Source organism: Dendrobates tinctorius, unplaced genomic scaffold, assembly GCF_039654945.1.
Source record: "Dendrobates tinctorius isolate UK_male_01 unplaced genomic scaffold, ASM3965494v1 ptg000016l, whole genome shotgun sequence".
Lineage (NCBI taxonomy): Eukaryota > Metazoa > Chordata > Amphibia > Anura > Dendrobatidae > Dendrobates > Dendrobates tinctorius.
The window spans coordinates 1,134,802-1,152,521 of NW_027361684.1; the positions used below are offsets into that span (position 1 = coordinate 1,134,802).

General features: G+C 44.4%; 1 protein-coding gene across 1 annotated transcript in view; it reads left to right on the plus strand.

Annotated features, from left to right (window-relative positions):
• GLRA2 (glycine receptor alpha 2) overlaps positions 1 to 17,720 on the plus strand; it is a 267,688-nt gene that overhangs the window by 61,352 nt on the left and 188,616 nt on the right. The gene's annotated exons all lie outside the window — the stretch shown is intronic.

A 17,720-nucleotide genomic window follows, 5' to 3' on the forward strand; every position in this document is an offset into this window, starting at 1 on the left:
GATTTTCCACCAGTTCTTTATAGTTGTTACCACTAACTGGAATGCTACTTATGCAGCCTGTCCCTTGCCACACAGTAAATGGTGAAACTCCTCATCCTGCAGAAGCACACAGATCTGAGGACCAATGAAGACTTCTTCCTTTAGCTTTGCTTCACTCAACCTTGGAAACTTACAAATGAGATACTTGAATGCTTCTGCATTTTTGTCCGTTGCCTTTACGAAGTTCTTCATGAGACCCAACTTGATATGCAATGTAGGTAACAGAATTTTCTGTGGTTCAACAAGTGCTGGATGAAGAACATTTTTAGTCCCCGGCTGCAGTGCATTTCTGAGGGGCCAGTCTCTTTTCTTCTAGTGTTCTTGTCTTGCTTGACTGTCCCGTTCACATAGGAAACAACAGTACTTTGTGAATTGCTCTGATGGAATATTTGGGTACTGTATAGTCCACTTCTTTTTCTTAGAAATTCCTTTCCCAATTGGAGGCACCATGCAAAGGTAACAATTGGCTGTATGGTCAGTTGGCTCTCTCCATACCATTGGCACTGCAAAAGGCATTGATTGTCTTTTCCCATTCAACCACTGTGTGAGGTGTGATCAACATCGATTACAGCATGTATGTGGAACCCAACTCTTGTCCTGATCTCCTATTTTGCAGCCAAAATACAGGTTGTAGGCTTTCTTAACCATATGAGTCAAGTTTCGCTTTTGTGACTCAAAAGTCACCTCACCACAGACATAGCAGAAATTATTTGCTTTATTAATGTCAAGGTATTTAGTCCGAGGCATCACTGAATAGCTGAACAATGATATCAGTCGACCGCTGAAATTGCTGTGTGACTGATAGAGAGAGAACATGCGCCTTTTATAGAGTTGTGTGACCCAAGTTTAATTAGGATTGCATCATCTTTCTTTCTTTGGCATCTATCATTGGTCATTTAGAGATGATGACATACTGATGACTCAATTCATTAGTCATTTGGAGATGATGTAATATTGATGAAGCAATCCATTAGTCAGTTGAATGGTGCAAAACTGATGACGCAAGGCTGATGACATTCCTTGCCTAGCGTTGTATCAAAGGCTGGGAGAAATATCGATGCACCCCTGTATCATAAAAACTAGAGCCAATTTCAAAATTTAAGCATCATTTTCGTTTTCAGCACCCCAAAATTAGTTAAAGGGGTTGTCCGGGCTTTTTACATAATCTCAGTGCATACCTGGACTGCAGAATGCTGACAATAAGTAATTTACCTTCTGTGGCCAGTTTGCAGGGTTTGCTAGATATGATCTCTTGCTTGTAAAAAAAAACGTCCTGGGGGTGTGTTCTGGCATTGAAATGAGAACTGGTCGTTTCCTCCTACTCTACTAAAAACATGCCCTCTATAGCAACAACCCCACCCTCCATAGCAACAGGCCCTCCCGACCACTTGAACAAGCCTATCCCTCCTCACACAGTAACAAATCCTCCCCCTCTAGCAGCCTCAGTGCAGAGAGCAGACCACCCAGCTGCTCCTCCCCCAGACACACACTGAACAGTGATCTATGGAAAGTGAAACAAGTGAGGAGGAAATGACTAGTTCTCATTTCAATGTCAGAACACACACCCCTGGACGTTTTTCTTACAAGCAAGAGATGATATCTAGCAAACCCTGCAAACTGGCCACAGAAGGTAAATTACTTATTGTCAGCATTCTGCAGCCCAGATATGCACTGAGATTATGTGAAAAGCCCGGACAACCCCTTTAAGTTGAACTGTTTTCATGTCTGAACCAATTTTGCTGTTGACTATTGTTATCTATTATCTATCTATATCTATCTATTATCTATCTATCTATCTATCTTTATCTATATATTTTCTAATCATCATGTTTATCTAGTTCTAAGTATATTTTCTAATACCTATCTATTTCATTATTTTTTCTTCTTTTTCATTCATTCTTTCTTCTTTCTTTGTTCCTTCCTTCCATTCTTTCTTTCTTCCTTCCTCTTCCTTCCCTTCTTTCTTTTTACTATTTTTCTATTTTTATTTCTTTCTTTATTCCTTCCTTCAATCTTACTTTTGTTCATTTTCTTTCTTTATTTCTTACTTTTTCTTTCTTTCTATTTTTTTAATTACAATCTATCTGTATAAACAGTCTTCCTATTTATTTTCTATTATCTAACTCATCATATTTTCTCTATCTGCATCATTATATGTCTATTTTTTATTTCTATGTATCCTTTTAATATAATCTATCTATAATTTTTCCTTCTTTTCTTTCTTTTCCTTTCCTTCTTTCTTCTTATTTAGACTTTTTTTTCTCCTTTTCTACATCGATAGTTTTCTGAAGTCATTCCAATATTTGTTTTCCTGTTGTAAGTAATGCATTTTAAGTCAGTGTTGCGTATCTAATGCTTGACAGCTCGTTGCTTTGCTCTTAAATACAGCTCTGAACACCGTTTTGCATAAGTTTTCAAAATTTCTAACTTGGGAAAATGTCAAGTACATTACCCAGTTCATTTCACAATGGCACCAACTGCCTTCTATTTCTCAGTGAAATGTCACTTGGTGTCACTTGAGGAAGAGATACCGTTCTTTTCCTTGTAATGGTTTGACAGGCTGCACGCTCGTTCCTTCTTTGTACAGATATGTGTGTTGGCTGATTAGTGATTGCACAGAAGAGAAAAACATATTCTGATCTGGATTTTATTTTTAGTTATAAGAGAATTTCTGATTGTTTTACATATTCATAAAGAATTGTCTTCTGCTCAGAAAGATAAAAATTCATTTTGTAACTAAAAGTTATGTCGTCAGTGCGTATAAGGAAAACCAAATGCGTATGTTCAACCTTTTTTAATTTTTATGGAAATAACATGACTCAAATTTACAGATATTAGGTATAATTATATCTTAACTGCTGGAATCGCCCAATTGATATGCTTAATTTGAGAGTCTCATCTGAAAATTTGGTGGTCTATAGGTAGGATGTACCATCAGTGTGGATCCGACAGCTTTCACCTCCCCATCCATTGCTATATCACAGTGGTAGAGGCACAAGGAGAGCAGGAAAGAAAAGTTGAACTGGTGAAAGACTCTCGTTACACATCCTAATAGTAATCTTATGTCACAGGATGCATTATATCTATGATTCTATGATTCCATGATTATATGCCATGTTTGTGTTGGCTTTGCTTGACATGTACAGTCTCTTGTATGGCATATAGTATATGTTGCTGTTGCTGTTAAAAATACTGGCAAAACTTGGATATTTATTGGTTTACCCATATGCACATGATGGTACTGAGAATCTACCACCAGCCACCAACATACTATGATACCCCCACAGTGAATTCCTCCACAGAACCCTCCATGACCCTATTGTACCCCCTCCCTCCAGCCCCTGACAAAGAATGGTGACCCCCATTACAGTATGATTCTCCAACCATAATCTCCACAAAACCCTCCATACAGTATAATGGCAACAGAAAGTGTTCCATTCAGTATAATGGTCCCATAGTGTTCCATACAGTATTTTGGCCCCACATAGTCCTCCATACACTATATTGGCCCCACATAGTGCTCCATACAATATGTTGGCCCCACATAGTGCTCCATACAGTATAATGGCCCCATATAGTGCTTCATACAGTATAATGTGTTATGAATGGGTTACCGAGGAGGATAGCAGTAACAGGCTAAGCCACCAGAAGACCAGAGAGGTTGGTAACTAAGGGGATTGCAGACCCCTGATCCTATCCACACAACTAGCAGTAGCCGTGGAGCGTACCTACGATGCCCTAGACGCTTCGTCACAGCCGGAGGACTAACAGCCTAAAGACTGAAAGATGAAGTCTAAACTGCCCCGGAGCAGATCCCCAAAGGAATAGACAGCTCCCAAACATATATTGTTGGTGAGACAAGTTGAGACACAAACACAGGCAGAGAACAGACTGAGCAAACGGTGGGGCCCAAGCTGTCTTGACAGGACAGGACAGAAAAGATACTGTCTGCAATCACGCACAAAACCCTGAAAAAGTCCAACACTTCTGATATACAAAAAACCTGAGGTCACACGACCTCACCCCCGCTAGATCAGCACTCTGGTATAAACTGGCAGCAAAGCAAAAAGATACTAACATAACAGGGGACTGAACAAGCTGCAACATATGAAGCAGGGCCCAGCGCTGCCCCCAGCAGGGAGCACGCTGAACCCTTGCAGCAAAAGAGAAAGCAAAAAAAGACACAACCAGATTAGAGGCAAAGAATTAGCAAAAGAATCACTTAGCTGAACCATGCAGATCAGGCAGGGGACAAAAGAACTCCAAATGCAAACAGAGGAAATCACCAGCAACCTCCAAGAGCAGCCAGCTCAATTATATGCTCCCATCCAGTAATCCCAGGTTCCCAATTATTGTCCTCAGGTGGAGAACTTCCATCCACCTGGCCAGCTCCACTACTCTCAGTAACCACCAGAGGGAGCTTTGGCTCAGAACTTCGAGCAAGGGAATTCACAACAATAATGGTTCCAAAACATGCTGCATATGGTATAATGGCCACACATATTGCTCCATATAGTATGTTGGCCCCACATAGTGCATCATACAGTATTATGGCCCATACAGTATAATGGTCTCACAGTGTTCCATACAGTATATTGACCCCACATAGTGCTCCATACAGTATAATGGCCCAACAACATTCTCCATACGGTGTAATGGCCACTAGGGTGACCGGATCTCATATGGGGGGGGAAAAATGTCAGAATCTTGTTCGTCTGGACCCCACAAAACGATTCCCCTTTCCAGATATTGAGAGAGCCAAAATTTGAGCTCGATCAAACGACGTTAACCCGTGCCACTCGTCGCTCAAAGTTTGAAAAAATCCAAATTGCGGTATTTTAAGATTTAGGTATTTTGCATAGTCTGTTAGACTATAAAGAATGTGACAACAACATTGCAGAAATAGCCCTGACCAAATTTTCGAACCATTTGTGGTATTTGAATGCAGAGTTGGTGGGATTATCGTTTTTTGATCCCACCATTACAGACAATGAAAAGTTGTTAATGGCCAATAAATTGCTCAGTAGCACAGATGAACCATCAGAGCACGCTAACCTACATGAGTTGATAATTTTACATAGTTATTTAATCTATTCTAGAGCTTTTGTTAAAGTAGTTTTTGAAACGTGAGAATATAATGCTCGGCATTTGCTTACAACTTGCAGGACATATTGCTTTTGTTCTTCATCTTTTGTCAGAAGGTCGTTAAAGTCGGTTACTTCCTACCTCTTTTAATTTGTCTTTCCTAACTTTTGGATTTACAACCCTAGCGTGATGGTTCATCTGTGCTACTGAGCAATTTATTAGCCATTAACAACTTTTCATTGTCTGTAATGGTGGGATCAAAAAACGATAATCCCACCAACTCTGCATTCAAATACCACAAATGGGTCGAAAATTTGGTCAGGGCTATTTCTGCAATGTTGTTGTCACATTCTTTATAGTCTAACAGACTATGCAAAATACCTAAATCTTAAAATACCTCAATTTGGATTTTTTCAAACTTTGACCGACGAGCGGCACGGGTTAACGTCGTTTGATCGAGCTCAAATTTTGGCTATCTCAATATCTGGAAAGGGGAATCGTTTTGTGGGGTCCAGATGGACAAAATTCCGACATCGATTTTTTGCGGTCACCCTAATGGCCACACATAGTGTTCCATACAGTATAATTGCCCCAAAACATGCTCCATATGGTATAATGGCTCCATATAGTATATTGGCCCCACATAATAATAATAATCTTTATTTATATAGCACCAACATATTCCGCAGCAATTTACAGTTTAACAGTTTCAAACACAACGTCGTAAGTAACAACGATAACAATAATACAATAATTAAAGCAAAATAAAATGACTGTGCTCATGAGAGCTTACAATCTACAATGAGGTGGGGGAGATACAAAGTACAAGTGTGTATTTACAATGATGTATTTACAATGATGGTGTAGCCATCTTGAGGGAGTGGGGGATAGATAGAGATAGTAAATGGGCTGCTGACAATTACACATAAAATAACTTTGATTAGGGAACGTGATAGGCTGCTCTGAACGAATGTGTTTTGAGGGAGCGCCTAAAACTGTGCAAGTTCTGGCTGGTCCTAATTTCTTGGGGTAGAGCATTCCAGAGAATTGGCACAACTCGGGAGAAGTCTTGGAGTTGGGAGTGGGAGGTACGGATTATTGCAGAGCTTAGTTGAAAGTCGTTTGCAGAGCGCAGTGATCGGCTAGGTCAATAGACAGAAATGAAGGAGATGTAAGAGGGTGCCACACTGTGGAGAGCTTTGTTGGTGAGAACAATACTTTGAATTGGATCCTATAATGAGTGGGCAGCCAGTGTAATGACTGGCGAAGAGCGGACACGTCTGAATACCGATTAGCTAGATGGACGAGCCTGGCTGCTGCATTAAGGATGAACTGGAGAGGGGAAAGTCGAGTGAGGGGGATTCCAATTAATAGAGGCTTACAGTAGTCCAGGCAGGAGTGGATAAGGGCGACAGTAAGGGTTTTTGTTATCTTCATGGTGAGAAAAAGTCGGATTCTAGAGATGTTCTTGAGGTGTAAGGGGTAAGAGCGGGCAAGAGATTGTATATGGGAGGTGAAGGAGAGATTGGTGTCAAACATAACACCCAGACATCATACCTGCTGCTGGGGTGTAATTATAGTGCCACCCACGGAGAGGGAAATGTCAGATTTAGGGAGGTTAGTAGACGACGGGAGCAGAAGAAGTTCAGTTTTGGAAAGGTTGAGTTTCAGATAGAGAGTGGACATGATGTTGGAGACTGCGGACAGTCACTGATGTTCTGTGGTATAGCGGGGGAAAGGTCAGAGGACGATGTGTATAGTTGTGTGTCATGAGCATAAAGATGGTACTGAAAGCCAAATCTTCTGATGGTCTGTCCAATTGGGGCCATGTAGAGAGAGAAGAGAAGGGGGCCAAGGACTGAGCCTTGAGGTACCCCACCAGTGAGAGGAAGTGGAGATGAAGTGGAGCCAGTGAACAAAACACTGAAGGAGCGGTCAGAAAGATAGGAAGAGAACCAGAAAAGAGCAGTGTACTTAATGCCTAGTGACTGGGGCCTAGAGATTAGGAGAAGGTGGTCAACAGTGTCGAAAGCTGCAGAAACGTTGAGAAGAATGAGCAGAGAGTGGTGACTGTTACATTTTGCTGTCAGAAGGTCATTGGTCACTTCGATCAGTGCAGTTTCTGTTGAATGTAGGGGGCGGAAGCCAGACTGTGAATGGTCTAGGAGGGATTGAGTGGAGAGGTAACGGGTAAGGCGGGACTAGACCAGGCGCTCCAAGAGTTTAGAGATGAAGGGGAGATTGGAGACTGGTCTGTATTTGTTTGTGCAGGATGGGTTGAGAGCAGGTTTCTTTAATAATGGAGTAATGATAGAGTGTTTGAAGGAGGAGGGGAAAATGCCAGAGGAGAGGGAGAGATTAAAGATTGTAGTTAGGTGAGTTGTGACGACTGGAGAGAGAGACTGGAGGAGATGTGAGGGAATCGGGTCAGTAGTGCATGTAGTCGGACGAGAAGAACAGAGGAGCCCGGAGACTTCTTCTTGTGTGATGGGATCAAAGTGCTCCATACAGTATAATAGCCCCACAAAATGCTCCATACGGTATAATGGCCTCACATAGTACTCCATACAGTATATTGGCACCATATAGTGCTCCATACATGAAGTTCATGAACTGTTCATTGAACTTTTGGTTCCTATTCACATGGGGTGTGAATTGTGATCACACTCATAATAAACTCTTTTAAAAGGGACTGTTTTCCTGTGTTTTGTATTTTCCACAGGAAGAGTTATTCAGAGCTGGGCTAAAATGATACTTGTACAAAGCCAAAGAGGAGTGATGGAGGTGGCAGCCAGGTGTCCGCATAGAGAATCAGTGCTGATAAAAAATTGGAAGCAGTGACCATTCTAAGGGTGCAAGCAAGAACATATCTTGTAAAAGGATCTGTAAGGGAATCGAAACCTTAGGGTTGATTTTAAAGTAGGGAGGTGTAGTATGTGTCCTGATATCTTAACATTGGAGACTTGACCATTTCTGCAAGTGTTAAATAGAGACTGCAATATCTGACGGTGGCTAGTGTCTTAAAGGAACTTGTCAGCTAGTGTTGAGCGATACCATCCGATATTGAGAAATATCGGATCGGATTGGATCGGCCGATACCCAAAAAGTATCGGGTATCGCCGATTCCGATACCGGAAGTCCCATTCAAGACAATGGGACAGAAATATCGGAATTAAAAAAGACCCTTTCTTTACTTGCACATCCTGTTCGGGAGGGGGGAAGAGTGTGGGCGGTTGTATACTGTATATGTAGTATGTATGTATGCTGTATGAATGTAGTATATATGTAGTATGTATGTAGTATGTATGTTGTATGAATGTAGTATATATGAAGTATGTATGTAGCATGTATGTATGTTGTATGAATGTTGTGTATATGTAGTATGTATGTAGTATGGTTTTTTTTTTTTTTTACATTCAACACATTAGCCGGATGATGGGACTACTACTGTCCCATCATTGGGTAATGTGTCAATCACTGTCATTGTAGCAGGCATCGTCCGATGGGACTTGTAGTCCCATCGGACAATGCCTGCACACAGACACAAAGACACCCGGCAGCCCGCACAGACCCCCGGCAGGCCCGCACAGACCCCCGGCAGGCCCGTACACACTCCCGGCAGTCCGAACAGACCCCCAGCAGCCGGCACAGACCCCCGGAAGGCCAGTACAGACCCCCGGCAGGCCCGTACAGACCCCCAGCAGTCCGCACAGACCCCCGACAGCCGGCACAGACCCCCGGCAGGCCCGTACAGACCCCCGGCAGGCCCGCACAGACCCCCGGCAGGCCCGCACAGACCCCCGGCAGCTGGCACAGACCCCCGGCAGGCCCGTACAGACCCCCGGCAGTCCGCACAGACCCCCGGCAGGCCCGCACAGACCCCCGGCAGGCCCGCACAGACCGCGTATCATGATGCGCACAGACCGCGCATCATGATGACATCATTTCAACAGCCAATCACAGCCACAACAGTGGCTCATTGCATTATGGGAACTTCCGATTCCGGTATCCGATATTGTAAAAATATAGGTACTTGGTATCGGAATTCCGATACAGCGAATATTGGCCGATACCCGATATTTGCAGTATCGGAATGCTCAACACTATTGTCAGCACATTTTTACATATGGAAGTAGTTCTATAGCTGTGTAGTGCTTGTTTCATTACTAGAAAAATATACATGTTTGATGTGCCAGTATTGAGAAACCTACAATAGAAGTCAAAGGTATGCAATCAAGCTGGAAGTGCCTTGGGGGAGTGTCAGTAGATTTGCACTGCTTATTCCTAGTGCACTGACACACCCACAGTGCACTTCCAACCTAATTTACATATGGCTTCTACACTAGATTTCTCATAACTACCACTTTGGATATTTAAAAAGAAATGTATTGCGTGCCTTCAAAGTCATACCACTAAGTATATATGTAGAGAGACGTAAGACGCTATTACTGCTGTTGTTAACAAGCAGCTGTCTGCTTTTCCCAGCTGTGAAGACTATAATATACAGTGCTGCTCACCATTATTGGCACCCCTTCATTTTTTTCATAGACTATTACAATATCTTCAGAAATAAATGGAAACGTACCATAGTTATATCCTCAGGATTTTTTAATCAGTGGTCCTAAGTAATACAACAATAAAACATTGTTTTTCAATTTACTTGTTGTAATTTCAAAGAATAAACAGCATGTGCAGCAATAAAGGTACCCCTAAATAATACTTGGTTGCACACCATTTGGCATTGATGACAGCCTCTTTCTTGTAGCCACCTGTAAGCTTCTTGCACTTCTCAGCTGGTATTTTCTCCCACTCTTCCTTTGCAGTATGTTCAAGATCTTGAATGTTTGCAGGGTTCTTTTTTCCAATGGCAGAGTTCAGCTTACCCCAAAGATTAGCAATGGGATTGAGCGAGTCAGGACTCATTAATGGCCATTTTAAAACAGTTGTTTTTTTACAACCATTCCTGTGTACTTTTGGATGTGTGCTTTGGGCCATTGTTTTGTTGGAGGACCCAAGATCTTCGACTCAAACCAAGCTTTCTTACACTGGGTAGGACATTTTGCTCTAAAATCTCTTGATAATTCTCTGATTTCATGATTCCTATGATACGGTCAAGGCCTCCAGTACCAGACACAGCAAAGCAACCCCATAGCATTATGGATCCTCCACCATGCTTAACTGTTGGTAGGGTGATCCTTTCCTTATAAGCTTCATTGCGCCATCTGTAAACAAACTGTTGCTTTGCATTGCAAAAAGCTTGATTTTTATTTCATCTCTCCACAGAACATTTTCCCAGAAGGATTGTGGTTGGTCAAGGTACTTTTTATGTTTTTTCTTCAGCAATGGTTTCTTCCTTGGACTTCACCCATAAAGCTCTGGTACTTGTTGAAGCCATAACCCCAAACAGTCCGGGTTTGCCTTCAGGTCTTTGCATGTTTGATGTCATGTTTTTTTGCACCATTCGCACCAACCTTCAAACACATCTCTTGTCAATTTTCCTCTTTCTCCCAGGTCCAGGGAGCTTCTTGATGGTTCCATGCTTGGCAAACTTCTTAATAACATTGTGCATTGTTGAAATTGGGATACCAAGGTCTTTGGAGAAGGCCTTACACCCTTTGGAAGTCTTGTGTTTGCTAATAATAGCAGTTCTGACATCCTCAGACATGATGTCCTCCTTTGTCTTCACCAATGTGATAAAGGAACAAGGGTCTACCATTTGGCTTTTTAAAACGCTAAAGTATTAATTCATTGGCTAAATCATGTCACATGGGCACTGACAATTAATCACAGGTGATTCTCATTTGCGATTTTCCATACTAATTTAAAGTAAAGGGTGCCAATACCAGTGTCACAGCAAGCTGTAGGTTTTTCTATTTTTTGCTCTCTTGTATTTAACACTAGTGCGCTATACAAAAAAAACTGTTTCACTTGATTTATTCTTGTCAGGTGAAATTCCACATTATGTACTTAAACGTCAAGGGTGCCAATAACAATGATCAGGACTGCATTTCCCTCATAGCTATCCAGCTAAATTGTATTAGTTTGACCAGTCGGGTCCTGCACTCCTTACTGTCTATACTCCTACTTACTTAACGAGATCAGTCCCTTATAAAGACAATCCGTTTCTAAAGGCACACTCCTGGCAATACCAATAGTGTGATGTTGGCTACTGCCTGCAGGGACAGCACATGGTTCTTCTTCTCTTTGGTTCTTTGCTGTTTTCCTTTTATCTGGGCATGGATGATCTTTTATACACTTTTCACTCAGCATAACTCAATATATTAATCTTTATATTTCTTTTCTTGGCACTGACAATTTGTTAACAGGGAAAATATTTTTCTAAAAGCAGATGTAAGGCTATGTGCCCATGTAGCGATTATTAAGCGTTTTTGCCGCGATTTTTGGCGCGAAAACGCTGCAAAAACGCTTAAAAATCATGTACAGAACGCCCCCCATGCATTCCTATGGCATTCCGCACATGCTGTGCTAATTCTGCACTTTTTTCCGCGGCGGAATCGCATCGCGGAAAAAATCGCAGCATGCTCATTCTTTTGTGCGGAATCGCAAAGAATTGCCGCGATTCCGCACCCATAGGAATGCATGAGAATCGCTTACTTCCCGCATGTGGCTATGCCCACCATGCGGGAAGTTAAGCGTCTCATGTGCAGTTGGTACCCACGGTGTGGAGGAGAGGAGACTGTCCTCCAGGCCCTGGGTACCATACCCCTGTAAAAAAAAGAATAAAAAATCGGGGTATATTTACCTTCCGATGTCCCGCGCTGCCATCCCGGCCTCAGCGTTCCCAGTAATGCCTTGCGGCAAGGCCCTGCAATGACGTAGTCTCGCGTGACTCTAGCAGTCTTGCGAGATCGCTATAGCAACGCGAGACTACGTCATCACAGGTCTCGCAAGGCATTACTGGGAACGCTGTGGCCCAGGAATGCAGCGCGGGACATCGGAAGGTAAATATACCCCGATTTTTTATTTTTTTTAGCATTTTAACATTCTATCTTTTACTATTGAGGCCGCATAGGCGGCCTCAATAGTAAAAACCTGGTCACACTCGTCAAACACTATGTTTGACGAGTGTGACCAACCTGTCAATCACTTTCCAAGCGATGCTTCAAATCGCTTGGAAAGTGCTTGAATATCGCACGCGAAAATCGCGGCAAAAATCGCGATCATAATCGCGGTAAAATCGCGGTGAAATCGCGCGGGAAAAAACCGTGCGATTTCTGGGAAGGAGTCCGGTTTTTAGTGAGCGTTTTAAAACGCTACGTGGGCCCACAGCCTAAAACTACTTTACTTACACCTTAAATCGGTCGTCTGCTTTATATTTAGTTTAACAAATGTATTGTGGACATGAATTTCTGGCATTCACTAACATATATGCATTACAGGTCAGGTTCTCCTCCTGCACTTGCTATAGCAGAATTCCTCCTTCTGACTGCACAGCTCTCCTGCTGTCCAAATGTCTGTTTACTTTATGGAGTAGGAAAATGTGACTAGATCAGTCCATCAGCCGCATCCAATTGAAAACCATTGCACATGAGAAAATTATTTGTTTAAAATTGGAGGAGACTGATGGATAGGTAGGAAAACCTGTAATACACATACAGTAAATATTAGTAAGTGCTTCAAAATCATGTCCCCAACACTAGGGATGAGCGAACCCAAACTGGAAAATTTGAGGTTCATACTGGACTTCTAGTGTCCAGTGCCAGGCCTTGAACATAGACTTCTTACAGTATGTCCGCTTTCCTGTTTGGGTCCGGAAGTCTAATTATAATCAACAAGCTTCATAGCTTTGGGCACTTCTGGCTCCACCACAGCCATGTTAAGTAACGGCATTCCTGTGATTAGCTGGACAGCTAAAATAATCAAATTATTATTATTATTTATTTATAAAGCACCATTGGTTCCATGGTGTTGTACATGAGAAGGGGTTACATACAGATTACAGATATCACAGCAAACAAACCATCAATCACAGACTGATATAGAGGGGAGAGAGGACCCTGCCCTTTCGGTCTTACATGCTACAGGATGGTGGGGAAGAGGACAGTAGGATGGGCGGTTGCAGCAGATCCAGTGATGGTGAGGCGGCAGCTCCAGTAGTGGTGAGGAGGCAGCGGGGATCATTGCAGGCTGTAGGCTTTCCTGAAGAGGTGGGTTTTCAGGTTCCATTTGAAGGTTCTGAGTGTGATTGATAGCCGGATGTGTTGGGGCAGGGAATTCCAGAGGATGGGGGCTATTCGGGAGAAGTCTTGGAGGTGGTGTGAAGCGAATAAGTGTGGAGGAGAGAAGGAGGTCTTGTGAGGACCGGAGATTACGTGAGGGAAGGTATCATAGAATCATAGAATCGTAGAGTTGGAAGGGACCTCCTGGTCCATCTGGTCCAACCCCCTGCTCTAAGCAGGATTCGCTAAATCATCCCAGTCAGATGTCTGTCCAGCCTCTGTTTGAAGACTTCCATTGAAGGAGAACTCACCACTTCTCGTGGCAGCTTGTTCCACTCATTGATCACTCTAACTGTCAAAAAGTTTTTTCTAATATCTAATCTGTGTCTCCTCCCATTCAGTTTCATCCCATTGCTTCTAGTCTTTCCTTGTGCAAATGAGAATAAAGTTGATCCTTCTACAATGTGACAGTGTCATGTCGGACGCTATTCACACCACAGCGTCCTGCAGGCATCGGTGGTTCCATCTCCGTCCACTATAGCCTCAGTGGCGCCGGCTTGATTTTACTCATGTTATCGGGGGTTAATCTAGCTGGAAATCAGGTGGGATGTTTGGTCACGCCCACGGTCTTTAAATAGTCGTGCTGGCCTGTGGGCGTCGCCGATTATAGCTTGTGTTTTATGCCAAGTGGTTCCGGTCTGGAGAGGTGGTGTTGGAGAGAGAAATTCATATCTGGTGTCGTATGATCCGTTGTTACCTTTTCGCCTTCCTATATTTGTGCTTTGTTTTGCCCTGTTCACATTACAGTATTGTCCAGTGTGTTTGCGGCGAGGTGTGGTTTAAGTTCTCCCTGTCTGTCATTACTGTGTGGGCTTCAGGTTTGACAACTCACTGGGTGGAGGGTTCAGCTTAGGGCAGAGCAGGAGATAAGGAAAGGTTGGAGGCTCAGGCATTTGCACCATTAGCAAAAACCCTGGGTTGAGGGTCAGACAGGGTTTTCCCTAGTTTGAGGGACTCCGCAGGGGCCCCGGGTATTTCAGCCTCCTTTGACCTAAGCCCCGCATAACATTATAATCGGCCCAACATTTTTCCATGGATTCCATGACTTCTATAAACCGCCAGTTGGCGGCGCTGTCCTTACAGGTCACCGATTTAAGGGGGCAGTTCATCAGCAGGGCCTGGTTGTAGCTAATGTGCAAGCGGCTTCTGCTGGTGCAGGTGCAGAGCCAAAGATTCCGCTGCCTGAACGATTTTCTGGGGAACGCAGCAAATTTGTCATCTTTTGGGAGGCCTGCAAGTTATACTTTCGCATGCGCCCGGTCTCCTCAGGTAATGAGGCTCAGCAGGTGGGTCTGGTGTTATCATTACTGAGTGGGGACCCTCAAGCATGGGCGTTTTCTTTACCAGCCGACTCTGCTACGTTTCATTCGGTTGAGAATGTTTTTTCAGCACTCGGGCTCATTTACGACGATCCCGACAGATTGGCTTTGGCGGAATCTAAAATCCGCGCCCTCCGTCAGGGGGAACGTATGGCGGAAGACTATTGTTCAGAATTTCGCCGTTGGGCAGTAGACACACAGTGGAACGACCCAGCGCTGCGGAGTCAGTTTATTCATGGGGTTTCAGAAAGAGTTAAACAGGCCCTCCTGATGTATGAGACTCCTGCATCGTTAGAGTCTGCCATGAGTTTGGTTATTCGTATTGATCGCCGTTTGCGGCAAGGGGCGCAGGAGACACTGCTCCTGGGGGAAAGCAGGGGTGCAAGTGTGGTTGCTGCAGGTGAGCCCACGGAACCTATGCAAATCGCTGGGGTATCACATGTGCAGCGTCGCGTTCCTGGGTTCAGGAAGCATGGAGTATGTTTTTACTGTGGTAAAAGAGATCATTATGTAAATGCTTGTCCTGTGCTACCAAAGAAACTCGTACCGGCGGAAAACTGGTAAGCTCAGAGGATATGGAGGAGGCCCAACTGAGCATATGCATATCCTCCATGATGGTATCTCAATGTATGCTCCCTGCCAGGGTTATTGCGGGCAGAGAGCTACCCATATCAGTGTTTGTGGATAGCGGTTCCACCACCAATCTCATGGATGAGGAGTTTGCACGCATGGCAGGTTTTAAGATCGAAAAACTCCCTCATCCTATTCGCGTGGTTACCATTAATCATAGAATCATAGAATCATAGAATCATAGAATAATGCCGCTCCCCTCCCACAGGGGGAGATTACTGAGTTTGTAGCTGAGGTTAAACTCCACATTGGGGTCCTACATTCTGAGTGGGTTACATGTAGGGTACTCAATAATCTCCCAGCACAAATGGTCCTGGGTTTCCCATGGTTGTCCAAGCACAACCCGGTGATTGACTGGAGAACCCAGGACATAGTTCAGTGGAGCGGATTCTGCCAGGAAAATTGCTTGGCCACATGTGTGTCCGCCGTGAAGTCCAGCCTTCCGGAGGCGTTCCTGGATTTTGCGGACGTATTCTCTGAGAGGGGTTGCTCAGAACTACCTCCACATCGAGCCTATGACTGTGAGATTAGGTTAAAGCCCGGGGCTAAATTGCCAAAGGCGAGGATGTTTAGTATTTCTGGTCCGGAGAGACAAGCTCTTAAAGACTACATCGCGGAGAGTTTAAGTAAAGGGCACATCCGGCCTTCATCCTCACCTGTAGCATGTTTTCATTAAGAAAAAAGATGGGGGGTTATGCCCGTGTCTGGATTTCCGGGAGTTAAACCAGATTACGGTCCGTGATCCCTACCCGATGCCTCTGATCCCTGATTTGTTCAACCAGGTGGCTGGTGCGAAGTGTTTTCCAAACTTGACCTCAGGGGGGCATATAACCTCATAAGGGTCCGTCAGGGGGATGAGTGGAAGATGGCATTTAATACCCCTGAGGGTAATTTTGAAAGCCTAGTTATGTCATTTGGGTTGACAACCACGCCTGCTGTTTTCCAACATTTCATAAATGATGTCTTCGCTCATGTGCTGGGGAAATTTGTGATTGTATACCTGGATGATATCCTCATCTATTCGAGCGACCAGGACACTCATTTAGAGCATGTCAGGCAGGTGTTACAGTTGCTCCGTGAGAATAAGTTCTATGCTAAGCTTGAAAAATGCGTATTTTTTGTTCAGGAGTTGCCTTTTTTGGGTTATATTGTATCCGCCGCAGGGTTTAAAATGGACGCCGCGAAGGTGCAAGCGGTGCTGCGATAGGAACGGCCTGATAATCTAAAAGCGCTCCAGCGGTTCCTTGGGTTTGCCAACTATTATAGGAAGTTTATTAAGAATTTCTCTACTATAGCCAAACCGCTCACGGACATGACGAAAAAAGGTACCAATCTCGCTATCTGGTCTGATGATGCGGTGCGTGCATTTGAGCTTCTGAAAAACCGTTTTGCTTCAGCCCCCATTCTGGTGCAACCGGACGTATCTAAACCTTTTACGGTGGAGGTCGATGCGTCTGAGGTGGGAGTGGGGGCAGTACTGTCACAGGGCTCGTCCTTGAGCAATATGCATCCATGCGCCTACTTCTCGAAGAAGCTTTCGCCTGCCGAACGGAATTACGACATCGGCAACAGGGAGTTGTTGGCCATCAAATTGGCGTTTGAGGAATGGCGACACATCCTGGAGGGGGCGGTCCACCAGGTCACGGTCATCACCGACCATAAAAACCTGCTCTATCTGGAGTCGGCCAAGCGTCTGTCTCCCAGGCAGGCTCGCTGGGCATTGTTTTTTACACGTTTTAACTTTCTGGTGACTTACCGTCCTGGGGCTAAAAACACCAAGGCGGATGCCTTGTCCAGGTGTTTTCCGGGGGGGGGAACCTCGGGAAGATCCAGTACCCATCCTCCAGGAAGGTGTAATGGTTTCGGCTCTCACGACTGAGGTAGAGGCGGAGATTGCCGAGGCCCAGGAGGAGGTACCGCCAGGACTTCCCGCTAATAAGTCATTCGTACCCCTTCATCTTCGTCTTAAAGTGTTGGGGGAACACCACGACTCTGTCCTGGCCAGTCATCCAGGGGTTAGGGGCACCTTGGAGCTGGTATCGTGCCGCTTCTGGTGGCCAAAAATCCGGCAGGACGTGGTCTCGTACGTGACAGCTTGCATCACGTGCGCCAGGGCCAAGTCGCCCAGATTCCGTCCTGCTGGCACTCTACAGCCTCTGGGGATACCTAGTAGGCCATGGACAGAAATCTCCATTGACTTTATCACGGACTTGCCTGCCTCGGCAGGGAACACGGTCATCCTGGTGGTGGTTGATCGATTTTCGAAGATGGCGCATTTTGTGTCGTTGCCTTCCTTGCCCAATGCGAAGACGTTGGCTCAGGTCTTTGTGCAGGAGGTGGTCAGACTACACGGAGTTCCGTCGGACATAGTGGTCTGATAGGGGGACCCAGTTTGTGGCGAAGTTTT